This window comes from Rhincodon typus, chromosome 35 (assembly GCF_021869965.1).
Source record: "Rhincodon typus isolate 14 chromosome 35, sRhiTyp1.1, whole genome shotgun sequence".
In the NCBI taxonomy this organism is placed as follows: Eukaryota; Metazoa; Chordata; class Chondrichthyes; order Orectolobiformes; family Rhincodontidae; genus Rhincodon; species Rhincodon typus.
Genome location: NC_063366.1, coordinates 24,669,579 through 24,680,105, shown reverse-complemented (window position 1 = coordinate 24,680,105; position 10,527 = coordinate 24,669,579). Strand labels below are relative to the sequence as shown.

The following is a 10,527-nucleotide window of genomic DNA, read 5'->3' as shown; positions in this document are numbered from 1 at the left end:
CAGGGATGTGCAGGTTAGGGGCATGGTTCTGGGTGGGATACCCTGAGGGTCGGTGTGGACTTGTTGGGCCAAATGGCCTGTTTCCATACTGTGGGGATTCTCTGATCTATAATCCGAGGCTGTTATCGCTGGGTTCAATCCAGTGACATGGCATTGTAAGCTACACAGGCCTCAAACTCCCCTCCTACATGTTGCTTACCTGGAGTAATGTGTTGGAGAACCTCTTTCCAAACTCTGTACTGTAAAGACCCCTTGAATTCTCCCAGGCAGAGCTCCTCATGGTCCAAGGTCAGGGACTTACAGGCTGGTCTTTTGCTGTAACGTCAAGCAGTCGTGATTTTTCTTTTTGACCAAAGTTGGGGAAAGAGAAACCAATGACGGGACAGTTAAATGGTAGGAGATGGGTTTATTGTAAAGACACAGCCCTACCTGTCCCTTTGGCCACACTCACCCTGTGGGGTTAGAAAAACGTAATCAGTTTTGACACTACGTCTCCCATTGCATCAGGACACAGCCAACAGTGCCCCTTAACACAAGCAGCATCCCTGTATAAATTCCCCAGTGCACTCGGGATTGTACAGCAAGGGTCTGTCTGAGGGCAGGGGCTCACATGGAAAAGCACACAGGACCCTGGGCTAACAAGGTGTAGAGCTGGATGAACACAGCAGGCCAAGCAGCATCAGAGGAGCAAGAAGGCTGACGTTTCGGGCCTAGACCCGTCTTCAGAAATGCTTGCAAACTTGCGAACTGCTGTTTGCAAGCCCCGAGGCTGGGTTAATGTACTCGGATCACAGGACATCACCTTCAGAAAAGCGAGATCATCCTTCTCCTTCAGCCTCCCTGCTCAGCTCCAACACCTCCAGCTGTACTGAGTCGAGATCGCACCAAATCTGTTCGAGATTCCCCTCAATCGTGCGTAGGATACTTTCTTCCTTCTCTTTCAAGAGCTCGGGTTAAGTCTTTCTCTTTCTTGTCCAGAACTTTCCGGATTTGTTCAAACTCCGAGGTGATGTGTTTCAGCAGGAGACCTGCCTGCTCCTGTAAGGATCAGACCAATATGATTTTGGAAAAGATCAAACACTCAGGAGCTAAGGGGTGGGCATAACATCGCCCATGGCCCAACGGCTCCTAGAATTCAACATTTGGTCAGGTACCAGTCAGAAGGACCCTCAAACAGCACCTTCCAAACCCCATGACCACTTCCATCCAGAAGGACAAGGGACAGCAGATACATGGGAACACCAGCCACTGCAAGTTCCCCTCCGAGCCCCTCACCATCCTGGCTTGGAAATATATCCCTGTTCCTTCAGTGTCGCTGGGTCAGAATCCCTGGAATTCCCTCCCTAAGGGACACTGTGGGTCAACCCACAGCACATGGACTGCAGCGGTTCAAGAAGGCAGCTCACAACCACCTTCTCAAGGGGGGCAACTAGGGACGGGGCAATGAGCCAGTACACCTGCAGCAAGGTGGGACTTAGAGGGCCAGCATGGATAAGATGGATTGAATGGCCTCCATTGGTGAGAAATGCTTCAGGCCAGGGACGATGGGGTGGATACAGTCTGTGGGAGGAGAGGGTAATGATTTCAGCAGCAAGTGGGCAGAGGGGGGAGATGGTGGGGGGAGGGAGGGAGAGGTTAAGGGATGTGTATCAGGCCTCAGGGTGAGGAGGGAGGGAGGGAGGGATGGGGCAGGAATTCTGAACCACACTCGTCCTTACCTTCACTGCGATAACGCCGGGTTTGTGTTTGTGCTCAACCTTCTCTGTCAGATACTCCAACTCTGATTTCAGCTGATCCTGAAACGAAAAGCATAACTGCCCTGAGCCATAACCCCCTGCCCCCAAAATATCGATCGCCCCATGTTGGATCTTGAGGGTTGGTTGTTGAGGGAAGTGAGAAATTTCAGAGCTGGTCATCGACAGGAAAAGGCCAGTCCATACCCTCTCAGTGCTCCCATTCTCTCACGTCAACCCCACTCCAAACAATCTGAGACTAAACGTCCCGGATGCCTCGCCCCATTCACTGCATGTGGGGAACACTCCCTTCCCCACCACCGCCCGACCCCCGCCACCACCTCTCCGTCTCCTCTTCGATCAATTCCTAACAATCGCTGCCCCTCTCCTGTTGGTGGGCGGCATTCCGGCCTGCCCCTGCGTGTTTGTGAATTCCTCTGTCTGCCCTCCACTGCGCCCACCTCCCACCCACCCCCCTGCTCTATTACCCTAATGCACCATGTACGGTCTGGTCTGCCTGTACTGCACGCAAAACAAAATTTTTCACTGTACCTCGGTACACGGGACAATAACTTACCTAACGAAACGGCAGCAGATTGTGGAACAGTTGTTCATTTTAAATCGGAGATGGATAGATAGTTGGAGCTGAGTACTGAAGATACTGAGAGACAAACTGGGAATCACAGAGGGCCAGGCAGCATTGACAGACAAACAGCACGATAAGTTGTTGTTAAACAGAAGGATAGGGGCCAGAGGCATCACAGCTAGTGACAGATCGTCCATTTGGTGGCGGAACAGACTGTGGGAGTGGGGCCAAATGGCTCCCTCCTGTTCCGAAAAGGGAGAACGTTACCTTGCGGATGTTGATAGGCCTGCACTGATGGTCTCTGTGTGCCTGCTCCTCTCGACACACCACACAGATCAGCTTGCTGTTGGTCTCACAGAACAGCTTAATGCGCTCCCGGTGTAGGACACAGTACTGCGGTACAGACCCCGAGTGGTACCTGGTCCCCCCCAGCCGCGACAGCAGGCTGCTCAGGGTCTGGTTCAGTCGCGGCTTTGGCTGGTTCAGGAAGGTCTCCAGGCACTAGGGGCAAGCTCTCTCCCCACCCGCATCCCTCCCTTCCCCTTGCTCACCCTCCCATTTCTCCAGCACACACACGCTGCAGAAACTGTGGCCACATTCCAGGCTTACAGGGTCTGAAAACAACCCCTTACAGCCCGGGCACAGCAGCTCCAACGCCAAACCATCGGCACATTTACTTTCCTCCATGCTGGTAGGTCGCACCATACAGCTTCCTCCTCTCTCCTTCTCTGTCTGTCTCCCTCTCTCGTTCACATTCTCTCCCTCTCTCCCTCTCTCGTTCACACTCTCTCCTCTCTCTGTCTGTCTCCCTCCCTCTCTCATTCACACTCTCTCCCTCTCTCTCTGTCTCCATCTCTCGTTCACACTCTCTCCCTCTCTGTCTCCCTCTCTCGTTCTCTCTCCCCCTCTCTCTCTGTGTCCCTCAATCGTTCTCTCTCTCTCTTTCACAATCTCTCTCTATTTGTCTCTCTGTGTCCCTCTCTTGTTCTCTCTCTCTCTGTCTCCCTCTCTCATTCTCTCTCTCTCGTTCACACTCTCTCTGTCTCACTGTATCCCTCTCTCGTTCTCTCTCTCACTCTCTCCGTCCTGAGGAAGGGTTAATACATGAAATGTTGACTGCTCCTTTCCTCCAGATGCTGCCTGGCCTGTTTGTCTACCTCTCTCTCTCTATCATTTTCTATCTCTCTCGTTCTCTCTCTCTCTCGTTCTCTCTCTCTCTCTCGTTTTCTCTCTCTCTCTCTCATTCTCTCTCTCTCTCTCTCCCTCTCTCTCTCGTTCTCTCTCACTCTCTCTCTTGTTGTCTTGCTCTCTCGTCCTCTGTCGTTCTCTCACATTCTCTCTTGTTCTCTCTCTCTCTGTCTGGTGTTCACCCTCGGAATCTGGAAAGCAGTTTCACTTTCGCCTAGAACTGAACTTGTGAACAAAAAACCCAGCTCCAGTTAATTTTCAAAACCACCAACACTGGGGGTCACTAACAAACAGACCTCCCCCAACTAGGAATGTTAAATTATACTGGAGAGAGAAGGAGAGAGGGGGCAACGGGGAAGAGAGGGAGGGGGGAGAGAGAGAGAGATGGGGAGAGAGAGAGAGACGGAGAGAGAGAGGAGAGAGGCAGAGAGACAGAGGGATAGAGAGAGAGACAGAGGGAGAGAGAGAGAGACGGGAAGATTGCGAGAGAGAGACGGGGAGAGAAAGCGGGGAGAGGGAGAGAAAGAGAAATAGGGAGAAACAGACAGGGAGAGAGAGGGAAGGAGAGAGAGTGAGAGAGGGAAAGAGACAGAGAGTGAGAAAGAAAGACAGACCGAATGAGACAGAGAGGCAGAGACAAATAAGAGCGAGAGAGAGTGACAGAAAGGGAGTGAGAGAGAGAGACAGAGGCAGAGAGAGAGGGACGGAGTGAGAGTGAAAGGCAGAGAGATTGTGAGAGGGAGGGAGAAAGAGAGAGGAGAGAGACAGATAGAGGGAGAGAGAGACGGGGAGAGAGAGAGAGACGGGGTGAGAGAGAGAGAGACGTGGGGACAAAGGAAGAGAGAGATGGTGAGAGAGGGAGAAGGAGGGACGGGAAGAGAGAGAGAAAGGGAGAGAAACAGGGAGGGAGAGACAGAGACAGATAAGTGTAAGGGACAGTGAGTGAGACAGTTAGAGATAGTTTTATATATATACTTAAAGAGAGACAGTGTGAGAGAACACAGACTGAGAGAGAGACAGAGAGAGAGAAACATAGAGACAGAGAGAGACAAAATGAGAGAGATAAACAGGGACAGAGAGAGGATCAGGTAAGAGTGAGAAAGTGAATGAGAGAGAATGAGAGTGAGAGACAGATACAGAGTGAATGAGAGACAGAGAGAAAGGGAAAGACACAGAGAGACAGAGAAATACAGAGAGAGAGAGACAGACAGGCAGAGACAGGTACAGAATGAGAGTGAGTGAGGAGAGAAACAGAGAGAGACAGACAGCTACAAAGTGAGAGAAAGTGAGAGAGAGAGAAAGAGATTGAGTGAGAGACAGTGGGAGTGAATGAGAGTGAGAGAAAGACTGACAGACAGGGAGTGAGAGACAGAGAGGGAGGGAGAGAGGGAGGAAGGGAGAGACAGGGAGAGATAGGGGGAGTGAGAGAGAGAGGAAGGGAGGGAGAGAGAGATGGGGGAGAGAGAGAGGGAGGGAGAGAGAGAGATAGGCGGTGTGAGAGAGAGAGGGAGGAGTGAGAGAGAGAGAGGGAGGGAGAGAGAGAGGGGGGAGAGAGAGGGAGAGAGAGGGGGAGTGAGAGAGAGAGGGAGAGAGAGAGATAGGGGGAGTGAGAGAGAGAGAGGGCGGAGTGAGAGCGAGAGAGGGGGGAGAGAGAGAGAGAGAGAGGGACGGAGAGGGAGGGAGGGAGCGACTGCAGGAAAGGTTCTGGGGTTGAGGCGGATCTGTATGGTGGGGTGGGGGTGGGTAATGGGTTGGATGGATCGGTATGTTTCTCCTTGGAGGGGTGAAGCCTGAGAGACCACCAGACTGTGAGGAACAGGCCATTCGGCCCCTCGAGCCTGACCCACCATTCAGTGGGATCATGGCTGATCCGACATTCCTCACGTCCACTTTCCTGCCCTTTTCCCCTCGATTCCCCGACTGATCGGGAACCCATCGATCTCAGCCTTAAATATACAAAATGGACCTGCGTCTCCCCCACCCACAGCTCTCTGTGACCGGCACTCTCAATTCCCTGAGAGAATAGATACCTCCCCATCTCAGCCTGAAATTGGTGCCCCCTTTATTCAGAGACTGTGTTCCCTGGTCGTAGATCCCCCCCCCACAATGAGGAGGAATACCCTCTCAGCACTGACCTTGTTTCAGTGAAACCACCTCCCATTCTGCTAAACCCCAGGGGGTAAGGGTCCCACCCTGTCTCACCCGAGGAAAAAGCTGAGAGAATTTTTCAAACCCCTACGTGGGGTGGGGGTGGGTGCGGTCCCCCTTCCCAAATGGATCAGGAATCAGAGGGTTTTGCAAAAGAAGCAAACGCAAGGCTCCTGTCTCACCCAATGGGCAGTGAGGGTGTGGAGGGTGGGTGGGCGGGGGGGTGCGGGATTGTTGGGGGAGAGGGGGTCAGGTTCAATCAAGGCTTCCCAGAAGGGCCCTGGGGTAGAAACGGGGCAGGCAGGCTGGGGACCAGGCAGGACATGGGCCCACTGCAACACGGTGAGCCTTCTGGGAAGAGCTAGTATACACGTTACGGGCAGAATTGCCTCAATGTCGCACTGTGCAATCATTCCGCGACACGTTGGGGGGGGGGGGGGGGGGGGGGGGGGGGGGGAGAGGGGGCATTACCAGCTGTAGCCATCGCTGGTAGCACAGTAAGATCCCACACGGAGCGCAGTCCCTTTTACAACCCGCTGCCCACTTCAGTCACACTTAGTGCCCGCGATGCGTATTGTAATCCTGCTGGAGGTGGTGGCTGAGGCTGGAGAGGGGAGGGAGGGAAGGCAGGGACAGGGACGGGGACGGGGTGGGGGGGTGAGGGTGGGGGTGGACAGGCCCAGCGGGGAGCAAAGGGACTGCGGAAACACTCAGGGCCCCTGTAAATGGGCCGAATGGCATGGCCCACCTTAGACCTCCAGGTAAAGTGGGGGGGTGGAACTGTAATGGGGCAGGTTCTGGGAATGGGCCAAACCCATTCCACGTATACAACACAGAGAGAGTGCCTCACATCTGATGACCAGGTTTGTACCAGCAATGCACAGGGAGCGATGATCCCAAAAGACCAGTTTTGGCCTCACATTGGCAATGGGCTCCTCCCAAGATTTTGTGCATGCCCCAGCCCCTCCAAACCATACTCCCAGCACCTTCAGATAATCTGTCCTGATGATGATGAAGGGGATAAAGAATTAGTCGGCCCTGTTCCCGAGGAACATGGCCTTGCTCTTGCATCGATTTACCTTGGCTCCTGAGGCCTGTTCAGACTGATGGTAGACGTTGATGAGTACGTGCACTGACAGAGGATCTGAACAGGAAATGGCAACGTCATCCATGTACAGGGAGGTTTTGACCTGCAGGCCCCCAGTGCCTGGAATAGTCACCCTTCTCAGGCTCACATCTTCATGATGGTCTCAGCAAAGTGCCCTATACAACACACAAACAAGGCAGGAGAGAGTGGTAACCCTGCCTGACTCCAGATCTGATCGGGAAGCTTTCTGATTCCCATCCATTGATTGAGAGTGCACCAACGATGTTGGTGTAGAGCAGTTGGATCCAATTGCAGATTCCCTGCATCCCCAACCCCACCCGCCAAAGCTCATATGCTGTAGGTTTGACCCACAATGTCCCTTAGGGAGGAAATTCCAGGATTCTGACCCAGCGATGCTGAAGGAACGGCGATACATTCCCAAGTCAAGATGGGGAGTGGCTCGGAGGGGAACCTGCAGGGGGCTGGTGTTCCCATGTATCTGCTGCCCCTGCCCTTACATTCCCTGCCATCTCACGGGGAGCGGGTTTGAAGCCACTATTACAGCCGACAGTAACAGGTCCCCCCTCACAACACACCATCCACACCCACAGCACCTCACTCTCTCACCGTGGTATCACCAGGGAACCCAACCCCATTTCCCCTGTAGACAGCCCTGGTCTCCATACTTACACAGGGATGTTAATGTGTCGGGAGCAGTTCCCAGATTAATCCATGGAGTGGGCGGATTACCTGATGAGGAGAGGCTGGATGGGCTAATTATGACTTGAGGAGTCAGAGGGGACTGAGTGGAAACAGATAAGACCCTGAGAGAATTTGACCAGGTGGATGTGGATAAGGATATTTCTGCTTTGGTTTGATTGATTGATTGTTATGTGTACCGGAGTACAGTGAAAAGCTTTGTTTACGAGCGGTACAGGCAGATCACAGTAAGCAAAGGATGTATGGATCAAAGTGACTGAGACAGGGGAACATGGTTACATTGCACAGGGCGTGCACTAGGAGAGATCATCATTAGGAAGATCAGCGTTATTTGAGGCTGGAGAGTCCATTCATCAGTCTGATAACGGCCGGAAAGAAGCTGTTCCTGAACTTGCTGGTGCATGTGTTCAGGCTTCTGTACCTTCTACCCGATGGAAGAGGCTGTAGGAGATCATTACTGGAGTGTAATGGGTCTTTGATGTTGGCAGCCTTTCCACGGCAGCGAGCCGTGTAAATAGAGTCCGTGGATGGAAGGTTGACTTCTGTGATGGTCTGGGCTGTACACACCACCTTCTGTAGTTTCTTACAGTCCTGAGAAGAGCAGTTGCCGTACCAGGCCGTTATGCACACATACCGGATGCTTTCAATGGTGCATCTGTAGGAGTTGGGGAGGGACCTTATGGACCTGCCAAATTTCCTGATCCTCCTAAGAAAGAAGAGGCGTCGTTGGGCATTCTTGACTGTCACATCTACATGGGAATTCCAGGACAGGTTGTCGTTTATCATCACTCCGAGGAACTTGATGCTGTTCACTCTCTCAACCTCAGTTCCATTGAAGTAGATGCGTGCGTGTTCTCCCCCTTTCTTTCTGAAGTCAACGATCAGTTCTTTAGTTTTGCTGACGTTGAGAGACAGATTGTTTTCATTGCACCATAACACCATCCCTCTATCTCTCTTCTGTATTCTGACTCAGCATTGTTAGATAGTCATCCCACAACGGTGGTGTCATCAGCAAACTTGTAGATGGCTTTGTTCGGAATTTGAGAACACAATTGGAGGTGTACGGGGAGTACAGTAGGGGGCTGAGGACACATCCTTGGAGGTGCGGGGGGCGCTCCAGTGGTGAGTGTTACTGTGGAGGGGATGCGGCTGTGGGATAATGTAGAACCAGGGGATCACAGTTTAAAAATCAGGGGTAGCCCATTTAAAACAGAGAGAAGGAAACAGGGCTTCTCTCTCCGAGGGTTGAGGGTCTTGGAATTCCCTTCCTCAAAAGCGTGTGGAATCTTCAGTTATTTATTTTAAGGCAGATGTGGATAAATTCTTGACACACAAGAGGACGGAAGATCATTGGGGAATGTGCAGAGCGAATTTCAAAGCTGATCTGCGTTGATCTTACTGAATGGGCTAGCAGGCTCGAAGGGCTGAGTGGGCCACTCTCGGTTGTAATCTGTCAGACACTGACTGTAAAAACAGGCCAATAACAGCCCTTCATTACAAAGAGGGACAATGGGATTTTCCAGGGCGCTGATGCAGCTGTAGACCCTTCTTACAAACAGTACCCTGGCTGGTGCAGTTAGATTAGTACTCTGACCCAGTCCAGGATAGGGCAGCTTATTGACTGCACGCTGCATGACCACCAGTCACTGAAAGAGGGAGATTTGATTCTCAAATTAGTAACATTTGTGCCACACAAATGCCAGGCTACGACCATCACCAATAAGAGAGAATCTAACCACCACCCCTTGACATTCAATGGTGTTACCATCACTGAATCCCCCACTATCAACATCCTGGGGGTTACCATTGACCAGAAACCGGACTCCCCACGTAAACACAGTGGCTGCAAGAGCAGGTCAGAGGCTGGGAATCCTGTGGTGAGTAACTCACCTCCTGACTCCCCAAAGCCTGTCCCACCGTCTACAAGGCACAAATCAGGAGTGTGAGGGAATACCCCCCACTTGCCCCTGGATGGGGGCAGCTCCAACAACACTCAAGAAGCTCGACACCATCCAGGACAAAGCAGCCCCCGCTTGACTGGCACCACATCCACAAACATCCCACTCCCACCACCACCGACGCTCAGTAACAGCAGTGTGTACCATCTACAAGATGCACTGCAGAAACTCACCAAAGATCCTCAGGCAGCACCTTCCAAACCCACGACCCACTTCCATCCAGAAGGACAAGGGGCAGCAGATACGTGGGAACACCAGCCCCCTGCAAGGTCCCCTCCGAGCCCCTCCCCATCCTGACTTGGAAATATATTCCTGTTCCTTCACTGTCACTGGGTCAGAATCCTGGAATTCCCTCCCTAAGGGACATTGTGGGTCAACCCACAGCACATGGGCTGCAGCGGTTCAAGGAGGCAGCTCACCCCCACCTTCTCAAGGGGGCAACTAGGGACTGGGCAGTAAACGCTGGGCCCAGGCTGAGATGCCCACATCCCATGAATGAATAAAAAAAATTAACCACGAAATCAAAAGAAAATAGAGCTCAGACTAATTCTCTTTATTATTTCATCTTTAATTTCCATCACCAAAATTAAATTCATTCAAGACTTTCAGTCACATAGTTACCGTGACAACATGCAAATGGGAAATTGGGAGTTTTATTCATGGATCCCCCATTCCCAAAAACCGCTCTGGGTGTTAACCACACCCCCACACACACACACACACACACACACACACACCCTCACGCACACACAGCCGCACCCACACACACACACACACACACACACACACCCTCACGCACACACACCCTCACGCACACACACCCTCACGCACACACACACACCCACACACACACACACACCCACACACACACCCTCACACACACACAGCCGCACCCACACACAACACCGCTCACTATACCCCAGGGGAAATTCAGGACAAGTAACAAAACTCCCATTTTGGCACCAACACCCACATCCCAGGAAGGAATCAAAACCAGAAATAGTCAAGCTTTTCCGAAAACAATAGTGAACGAAAAGTTAATCAAAACCCCAGTCTAAAAACAGCAGCCTCAGTGCAGTTACATTCAGGAAACAACCTTCCCCTTGA

The 10,527-nt window shown here is 52.2% G+C and overlaps 1 protein-coding gene and 2 long non-coding RNA genes across 3 annotated transcripts in view; 1 reads left to right on the top strand and 2 right to left on the bottom strand.

The window, feature by feature from the left end:
* Positions 1-10,527, top strand: part of LOC125487047 (carcinoembryonic antigen-related cell adhesion molecule 1-like) — a 191,810-nt gene that overhangs the window by 29,364 nt on the left and 151,919 nt on the right. The gene's annotated exons all lie outside the window — the stretch shown is intronic.
* Positions 392-2,832, bottom strand: LOC125487049. The gene is made up of 3 exons (XR_007265623.1): positions 2,311-2,832; positions 1,719-1,796; positions 392-1,038 (listed from the first exon to the last, which is right to left on the bottom strand). It is a non-coding gene; the product is annotated as an uncharacterized LOC125487049 (long non-coding RNA).
* The window catches only part of LOC125487048, a 1,509-nt gene continuing 934 nt past the window's right edge, over positions 9,953-10,527 (bottom strand). Inside the window, exon 2 of the long non-coding RNA XR_007265622.1 lies at positions 9,953-10,516. This is a non-coding gene — a long non-coding RNA (uncharacterized LOC125487048). The remainder of the gene's footprint in view (positions 10,517-10,527) is intronic.